Source organism: Ailuropoda melanoleuca, chromosome 2 (assembly GCF_002007445.2).
Source record: "Ailuropoda melanoleuca isolate Jingjing chromosome 2, ASM200744v2, whole genome shotgun sequence".
Classification (NCBI taxonomy): Eukaryota; Metazoa; Chordata; class Mammalia; order Carnivora; family Ursidae; genus Ailuropoda; species Ailuropoda melanoleuca.
The window spans coordinates 122,521,658-122,531,384 of record NC_048219.1 but is presented as its reverse complement, the minus strand read 5'-3'; the positions used below and the strand labels follow the sequence as shown (position 1 = coordinate 122,531,384).

At 39.9% G+C, this 9,727-nt stretch overlaps 1 long non-coding RNA gene across 3 annotated transcripts in view; it reads left to right on the top strand.

The window, feature by feature from the left end:
* LOC117801076 overlaps nt 1-7,283 on the top strand; it is a 99,768-nt gene extending 92,485 nt beyond the window's left edge. Inside the window, exons 5-6 of one of the 3 annotated variants that reach the window (XR_004623467.1) lie at nt 1,632-1,704; nt 7,237-7,283. This is a non-coding gene — a long non-coding RNA (uncharacterized LOC117801076). The remainder of the gene's footprint in view (nt 1-1,631; nt 1,705-7,236) is intronic. The other 2 variants (XR_004623468.1, XR_004623466.1) reach the window with 2 other exon arrangements.
* The last annotated feature ends 2,444 nt before the right edge of the window (nt 7,284-9,727 follow it).

The window sequence follows — 9,727 nt, the reverse complement described above, 5'->3', positions numbered from 1 at the left end:
TTGCTTTCTTTCTTTCTTTCTTTCTTTCTTTCTTTCTTTCTTTCTTTCTTTTTCTTTCTTTCTTTCTTTCTTTCTTTCTTTCTTTCTTTCTTTCTTTCTTTCTTTCTTTTCTTTCTTTCTTAGACTTTAATCTCTACACCCATTGTGGGGCTTGAACTCGTAATCCCAAGATCAAGAGTCCTATGCTCTACTGACTGAGCCAGGCAGGCACCCCTTGACCAGCTTATTTCACTTAGCATAATGTTCTCAAGGCTAATCCATGTTATAGCCTATGTCAGTATTTACTTCCTTTTTAGAGATAAATAATATTCCATTGTGTGTATATATATATACACACTATATATATATATATTGTTTTTGCTTATTCATTCATCTCACTAAAAGTTTTTGAATGATAATCCTATAATCTATAGGATTCCATCATCCCGCTTTTGGACCCTGGAAAAGTTACCACCATTTCACTTGAAAGTTTCCCAACATTTCTAGATTTTATGAGATAGCCTAGAATTTTTTGGGATTCTTAAATTTTTTTTTTTTATTCTCAGATACAGCTGCTGTTCTCCCAGGAAGTAGGGCATCTTAGGGCCAGAGATGTGGTGTAAATAGGAAAAGAGTGAGGTCAGGCCCATAAACTGGTTCATATTACCTTATTCCATGAATAGTCTCAGGTCATTCCTCTGTTGAAGGTACCACCTTAGTCACTCCGGTGGTCACTCCTCCCACAATGGCCAGATGCCCACTTGGTGGAGAGAGTGGACATCCGTGCTCAAACAGTAGGCTTAATACTACTGAGGCTCTGTGCTGCCCAGCCAAGTAGATGTTGAAGGAAAGTTGTGCATTTCACTCACACACAGGTATTGTCATAAATCAAGAAACAGCAGAAGATGGTCAAGTAACTCTTTGGTCTCCCCCTCCTCCCCCCCAACCCCGCTTTGATAGCTTGGTTTTGTGAACATGTCATCAATTAGCTGCCGAAGAGGATCAGAGAGATTGCTTCTTCCAATGCTCTTTCCCTGCACCCCATGAATTCCCCTGAATCTCCTGTTACCATCATGGTATTTTCGGTAAGGACCTATCCATATGTTGGGCAGGGCACTGCACCACACAGAATGACGCAGTGAGAATTAATTTTCTCCTTTCAGACACTTCCACGTGTTATCACAGTTGTCAAAGCAGATGAAAAATAGGGTTGCTGCTGAGTCACACCATCCCCATTGCACACCCTTTCTTACATGAGTCCAGAGAACTGATGTAATTTCTCCAAAGATTTTTTTTGGAAAACAGTGACTTTTTGGTGTTTCCCAGTAATATTACTTTGGTTTGTGGCCATAAAAGCATAGGTTGGCTCTAATTTTAATCAGCATTTATGGAACTATTTTTTCCTTATTATTTTCTTCTGGGGCTCTCCTCGCTCTCCATATTTAATGTCTCTGGGTTGGTAGTGCGTGCCAAGAAGTTTCAGACAATAGAAATCAATCCAAAGATTAATAGTATATAAAAGATTTTGTACTTTTTCCCAAGAAACGAAACAAATCAGTATGAAATATGAGAAAGTGTAATTTTTCTAGACTTTAGTGTCTCTGCCATAGCAGGGAGCTTCCCTTGTAAATAAGTTCTTTTTTTTCTTCCAGAGAGAAGTTTATTGCAAGGAAGCTAGTTTAACTACCTTGGGGAATTGATGGAAGTCCACCTCTTTGAGTCATGGTGCGTAACTCAGTGGGAGTCGATTCCACACAGGGTTTCAGTGACGATGATCTCACTATCTTATGCCTCATGTCTACACTTTAATTTATGTACCAAGGTTGCTTTCCCTGATGAACAAAGTCCTGTCTAAGACACACTTGATCTTGCATTTTCGTATGTCCTGTTTCCCTTCCAGTTAAACATGAATCACACCCTTCACACTTCGGTATGTGGTACTTGTTAATTAGTTCAACCCGTGGAAGACGCTGTCACTTGAGATTGTTACGGCACTTGTTACTTGACATCTACAAGTATAACCGGTAATTAGCACGCGTTAGCTGAACTCCTCAGGTGGTAGTATAACATTTCTGGAGAACACTGGCCCACAACAGCGAGCATGTGGGTCCTGCTGTTCTTCTGCCTTCCGGGTAGAGGTAAGGAAATAAACCCTTAGATACCATGAGACGAGGATGGAAAAAGGATGAGCTCTTTTGAAGTCTCTTCCTTACTGGAATGCCAAGAAAACATCTAAGTTTCATCTTTAGTAGTTGGCTGTGGGGCTTTGGTGTGGGCTAGGCCATTTGTCTTGTGCCAAGATGCTTATTAAAAATGTTTGGATCCTCCATGAAGACCTACCATACTCAAGTTTCCCTAGAGATTTGGGTAGGAATGGGGTTGATGGTCTTCATAATTTATACAGTCAAGAGTATTGATAAAAGGAGTAAAGCTCTGAAAACTTTCAGTCCTGGGCCTGCTCATGGTCATCGTGAACAGCTTTACTTGGAGCCCCGATCAGATGAAACGTCAGCCTGGCTGTGCATTTAAGCAAGCTCTGTTAAATGGGAACACGGGACGTTGCTGTATACTTGTAGGTACAAGTGCTGTTTCCTTCATGACATGAATAAGTGTACCTGTAGGATACACACATACACACACACTCACACACACACACACACACACACACACACAGTTAATTCTTTAGGTTAGTGTTCTAGTTTCATTTAAAATTTCATTGAAACCATGGTCCTTAAACTAGGATCCATGAACTCCCAGGAATCTATGAATGGCTTAGGGGATAAGTCAGATACCTGAATTTGAATGCATAATTTTGTGTGGCTGTAGAGGTTTCTGGGAAGAGAGTCTCTAGCTCTTATCAGAGTCTCAAAGATGTCTGTCACTCCCTCACCAAGTGGTTTGAAATGACTGAGTTATGAGATATATAACTCAGTTCTCTTGTTCTCGCTTATTCTCAATTATTCAGTCAACCGATGTTCATTAATAAATGTAGGATAAGTGACTGTTTAAGAGAGGCACTGTATTTGACGTTTAGGGAGAGACAAAGATATAGTGCAACTCTTGATTTCCAACTTCTTGGGGAAAATTGCATAATAGTCACTAAAAACCAATTAATGATGCAAGGTTGTAAATGTGCCTAGTAAGTGGAATGGGCAAAACATGCTAAAATGATTTAGTGGGGAGGTATCACTGTCCTTTGATTTGTTGGACAGGAGCTTAAGTTGAGCCTGGAGACGAACGAGCAACGCCTGACTCGTGTCCAACCAGTATGCTCTGGCGTGTTCTGATGTTACATAATGAAATATTTTTTATGCCAATTGATTGCCGCCTTCCTCCATGCCCACCCCAGTGTCTCCGCTGCCCTGGCCATACCTGTCCCTCCATCAGGAATTCCCAATAATTCCCCCCCTCTCTTCCCACCTTCCTAGGATTCAACAACTGCACGACTAATGCTTGGCTCAGAAAGAATTCTCTAGGACACTGTTCCAGCTCTTTGGCTAGAGCCTTTCTGATGGCTCAATGTCCACACTGATCAGTTGTTAATATTTTGAGTATCACCACCGCATTTAAATTATAATATGTGTTTGTTGGAAGTTCACTCGTATGACTGTGTGACTGAAATATAGGAAGGAGAGGGAAAACATCTCAGGAAGGTCAGAGGGAGAAGAAGCCCAGTTTGTTGATAAGACCATCCTGGAGTTGGATAGCTGAGTAATTAGTTGGATACAGAGAAGGGGAGAAATAAATACTAAAGTTAAAAAGAAAAGCTATAGCCAGTTTGTTGCGCAAACAGTTCGGGGTGGGGAGCATGGAAGGGAGAGTAGGTCTTGCACTCTGGAGCTTGGGCCGTATATGTTAGATGTCATCTACAAGTGCTTAAGGTGTGGAATGACATGATGAAAGTAACGCTTTTAAGAGAATAATCTGGCAGGGGTGTTCAGGATGAAAGGACAAAGGGAATCATTAGCAAGGTAAATTTCAAATGTAAATTAGCCGTCATGAAAAGTCTTATGGAATTGAAACAATCCACTGTGAATTTTAATGCAAGAACGTGTGGAGGAAAAGAGACACTGGCTATGGCACATGAATAAAGAACATTTGAAATGGAGTCTTAAGAAACCTGGGCCATCTTGTCACATTGTCCCTTGGTGGAGGGCAGATCAGGGTAGTGGCCACAGAAGGGAGCTCTGTGAAGAGCAGGGAAAATTGTATTGTTGCGTGGGGTACCTTCAGGGTTAAAAGATGGAGACTACATCACAAAAATGCCTCTCGGCAATGATGTCTTTCTTATGTAAAGTTCATAAGATAATATGACAAAAATAGTTGAGACAGAGAATGAATGGATCTTAGACTTATTATTTGATTGACTTGTTCTTACTTGTTCGATCCAATTCTAGACCAGCAATGAAGCAATTCTTGGCAGCCCAGAATCCCTCCCTAGCACACATTGCACAATCCTAGGGAACACCAGCAGGCCTTGTACAGTATACATTCCATGTGGTTATATGCAATTGCCTTCATGACCCCATGAGATCTTAAATTTCATTTTAATTGTCTAGTTATTTTCTCCTATCCCACAATCACCCCTGAAAGTCAACTCTTCTAATTGGACCTTAAGACCAGAAGATAATATTAATAATATTATTTTACTTTGCATTTACTGTTCAAAAAGCGTTTTTATGTTTATTAGTTCATTTAATCCTCACAAAACACCCTATAATTGTTAGGTAAACATTATTACCTTCATTTCGCATTTGAGGAAACTGAGAAACTGAGTTTCAGAAAGTTAAAGGGGAATGAGGTCAGAACTCACATTTTTTGAGCAACTATTATATGCCAGATCCATTATATATGCACAAGTTCACAGAGCTAGTAAGGGTCAGAGCAGAGACTTAGCCTGTTCCCCTGGGGATTTTAAGATGGTGACAGGCAAACTACCAGCCATTGTTCATCCACCTGAGAAAACTTTGCTTTGAGCACTGGCACCAAAACTAGAGTTCTTATTCTCCAAATGGTTGAAAAACAGCTGAGGTCAGCCTCCCAAAAGGCATTAATGTTTCCATTCCAATTCATAAGCAATAAGGGACCAACCAAGCAATAAGATCCAAAAGACACTTTTTTTGTTTTATTTTTATTGGGGATGAAGCCTGTTTTTATTTGCAATTTTTCTGGAGAAGTTTAAGGGCTGAAGGGGTGAATTACCTCTCGTTTTATGTTCCAACATCATCAAAATGCCCCAGTAGGTATTATGTTGTTAAAACGAATGTTGTGTGTGAGACCATTCTATCTTGTTACATTGTATACTAGGACAAAGTATTTAGAATAAATTGACATGAATAATTAATGAAGAGGAAAGAATGTTTCTTTCAAGTTTCCCAGATACACTAGTTTTTTTTTTCCAGATACACTAGTCTTGTTCTTACTCCCGACCCTACTGACTTCTTACTTCCTCTTTCCATTTTTTGCATCATCTTGACCTGTTCACCCTCATGGTTTAGTCCTTCCTTTCCATTTTAGAATAGCTGTGCTGGCAGCCTAGCTGCCGATAAGGAGCCGTTGTTCTCTCAAGGATATGGCGTGGAAGACAGGAACAGCTGTTGCTCTTTCTACCGTGAGCTCCTGGAAATGCCTTGCCTTCCATCCATGGACCCACCCACCAGGCTAGCAAACAGGCTAAGCCGGGACAAGGAGAGCCCCACAGTACACAGCACCCTTCCACTGGAATGACGATTTCTGGTCACTCTCTGCTCTTTTAGTGAACTGGTTAGTCTACAGCCTTGCTATTCGGAGTATAGTCCAAGAACCGGCATCATCACATCACCTAGCAATGTCTGAAACACAGAGCCTTTACCCTAAACCTGTGGAACCAGGATCTGCATGTTAACAAGATTCTCAGATCCAAATGCACATCGAAGGTTGAGAAGTACTAGTCTACAGGATGTCCTTTTGTCTGCAAACATGTTTTCTCTTTCTTATAACTTTGGCACACACTGCAAGGAAAATCAACAGAAATCATACACTATACTGAGATACATCTTAGTGGAAATTATATTCTTACATCTAACTAGGTTCACTATACCAGGAAAACAACTTAGAACAGGAAGTTGAACTCTTTTGCCTGATACGTTTTTAATATGCCAAATAGATCAGTGACTACCTTGTTGCAGTGATTTGACAACTCTTGTGGATTACTATTTAAACCAAAGAAATAATCAGAAACAACTTTCTCAACCACCAACCCAAATCTTGCTTCTTGGCAATTTCTAGAACTCCTCATATAGCCCCTCAGGCAAAAACAAACTAGAAATTCCCAAATCAAAAGCAAAGATAGTAAGCAAAACAAATTTCTTCTAACATTTTTTTAGCCATTTTCGTTATGTTTATGCATGTTCTTTTAACAACTGATCTCCCTGAGAAGCTACATTAATTTATATGGATGCTGTGCCTGATTCTTTCTCATTTGGGAATTTTGGTGATAACACAATCAGAATTTAATGTTTGATTTCCCCAACATTCTGAGGCTATGTTCTTTTTAAACACCCTGAGAATCTCAAGATTTTTTGAGTTTTTTCTCTCCCGTGATTTTTAAATTCAAGCCTAAGTTTGGTTAATTCTTTCATCAGTTCAGCCTAAGAGAGTTCTTAGGTTCAGTTTGCAATTAGACAAGCAAAGCAAGAAAACTTCAGCAATATTCTCAGATTTCTTTTTTTTTTTTTTTTTTTAAGATTTTTTAATTTCTTTATTCGACAGAGATAGAGAGAGCCAGCGAGAGAGGGAACACAAGCAGGGGGAGTGGGAGAGGAAGAAGCAGGCTCACAGCAGAGGAGCCTGATGTGGGGCTCGATCCCATAACGCCGGGATCACGCCCTGAGCCGAAGGCAGACGCTTAACCGCTGTGCCACCCAGGCGCCCCTATTCTCAGATTTCTTTAATTTCCTTAATACACTATTGAGGTTTACTGCTTGCTGTCTTCCAGGCTTGGATATTAAGAATTGATGTTTATTTTTGAACCTCTAGTTCATGAGCAAAACACTTAATTGTTTCCCTTTCCAGCATTGTCAAAGACAGTAGCTTCATTTTCTAAATATTTTAACAAAATAGAATTTTCTAACTAATCAGTTATGTTTACATGATAAATGAGTGGTGACCCAGGGAAGAGTCAAGAAGATAATGTCCTTTAATCTTTATTATTATTTTCCTTGGATTAACTTTTATTTTTTTATTTTTTTAAAGATTTTATTTATTTATTTGACACAGACGGAGAGAAAGAGAGAGAGAGAGAGAGAGAGAGAACACAAGCAGGTGGAGCCCTGCTCAGCAGGGAGCCCGATGCAGAGCTTGATCCCAGGACCCTGGGATCATGACCTGAGCTGAAGACAGGCATTTAATTGCTGAGCGACCCAGGTGCCCCTTAACTTTTTTTTTAATGTTTGATCTATCTCACAATATTTTATTCACTTATATCAACTGAATCATGCACATTAATATGAAAACTCATACAAAGGGGTTATAACATTGGGTCCAGAGTATTGACTTCTCCTCTTGCATCTAACCACTAGTAAGAAATAAGTAGCTGTATAGCATTGGACTAGTAACTGTAGGTGATGCAAAAAAAAAAAAAAATTATCTTTGTCCTAAAAGTAGTTCTGTAGGTAGGAAGACAAAGGAGAAGAAATGTGTAAGAAAAAAATGGAAAAGAAAATCTCCAGTGTATAAAATGGTAACAGCCACTATTTACTGAGCTTACCATTGGTAAGGCACTGTGCTTAGCCCTTGACGTGTACCATGTATCTCATTCACAATAGCTCCATTTTACAGATGAGGAAACTGAGGGCGGGGACCTCAGTAACTTGACATTGGTACTTAAACCCCCATGTGATATCAAAATCATGCTCTAGCTGTGTAGTATTTCTTGCTTGACAGAGAATAAGGGATGGGATACTTATTTTGCTTTACTTTAAAAAAAATCAGCTGCTTACTATTTTATTCTTTCCAGCTTTATTGAGATAAAATTGGCACATAACACTGTTTTAGGTGTACATCTTGTTGATTTGATATATATTGCAAAATGATTACTACCACTGTGTTTTCCTTAACACCTTCATCACATCACATAACGACCATTTCTTTTTGGTGGTGAATACATTTAAGATCGGCTTCTTTAGCAACATCCCTTTACTTTTATATATTTCAGTTGCAAACCTCTTGAATCCCTCAGGATCTTGCACAATGCTGGGAGCCTTGTAAGTATTCTAACTTCCCCAAGGAGGAACTGCAAACCAGGTCATCAGAATCTCGGCAACAGCAGTATAAGCTTGAGGTACAAGGCCTTTTCTCAAAGGAAGGGCATAATATAGTGGATTTCAGGTAGTTTCCTCATTGGCATACCCACAAAAGTCTTGGTGCCTCCCTCAATTGTTTCATGCCTCTGGGTGTTTTCACCTGACCCTTGGTTTCAGTCTGCCTCCTATAACTTTAAGAGTCAACTCAATCTCCATCTCTTCTATAGAGGAAATTCACCTCCTGAGATAGTGGCCACCACTCCCTCCTTTGTGTTTTTCTGGTTCCTGTCTGTCACCTCTTCATAGCACACATTATACTGTACCACATAAGTGGGGTGTGTGTGTGTGTGTGTGTGTGTGTGCGCGCGTGCGCGTGCTTGTGTGAATTTATAGAAAAGTCTGGGAGGAGCTCCTTGCCATCTGGTGGGGGAGATAAATACATAATGTAGTATATGTCTCATATCAAGGCAGTGCAGATTTACATGAGATGTCCAAGGCATCTCATGCATGATGTAATATTCAGGAAAATTCCCTACACTAAATTATACCATCTCCTAATATAGAAATTATTGAAAGTCTATAACACACTCGATGAATATGTCCATAGGGTCCCAGGCTGGGTCTGAAAATTAAACTGACAAAGAGATTAGCAGGAGAAAAGCATGTAATCTGTGTTTCATACAAGTTTTATGTGACATGGGAACCTTCATAAGGAAATGAAGACCCAAGGAAACAGTGAGGCCTGGCATTTGTATGCTAGGTTTAATGAAGACTGAACAGTCATGTAGAAATATGTTAGATCAGAGAGTGTGCGGTAGTCATAGTGAACTGAGGGAAACTTAGTAAGTCCTGCTTGTTAGGATTCTTCTTAGTGTCCCTTTGTCTTCAGAGATGAGAGTGCTCCCTTTCTTCAGGTATAGGGAAGGCACCTCTCATAGCAGAGTTTTAGGACCTGTCTTAGAGGAGAAGCACGGTGGTAGGGGAAAGGGCAGAATGATCTTGCTTCTACTGTTTTCTCAAACTCCTTCAGTTTACAATATTCAATAGGCCGTATTTTGAAGCAGCATGTGCTGAGCCCTGTCACTAGTGAAGCATCACCCAAACTGCCCTATTAGAAACTCTTTGAGATATTAATAGCCGCTCCGTGAGAAAAAGAATTTAGTGGTCAAATTAGTTTGATAAATTCAAGGTTGAATAAAGTTAAACGTCTTAATGGGTGCTTTAATTTTTTCCTGCAGTACCCTTCAGAACTCTTCGTGTGCTGATGCGCTTTGTGAATCTCCGAAAGTGAATCCAGTACGCAACATTTCCCAGTCATATTTGGCCATGGAATTCTTTCTTCTCCAGGCACCATAGAACACAGTGTGGAGATACTTGATTTCATGGTCGAGAGTAAAATATGGTATCAGTGTCATCATATATTAATTGCTTGATTTTCATCACCTTTTTCAGCCTTAGTGTCCTCA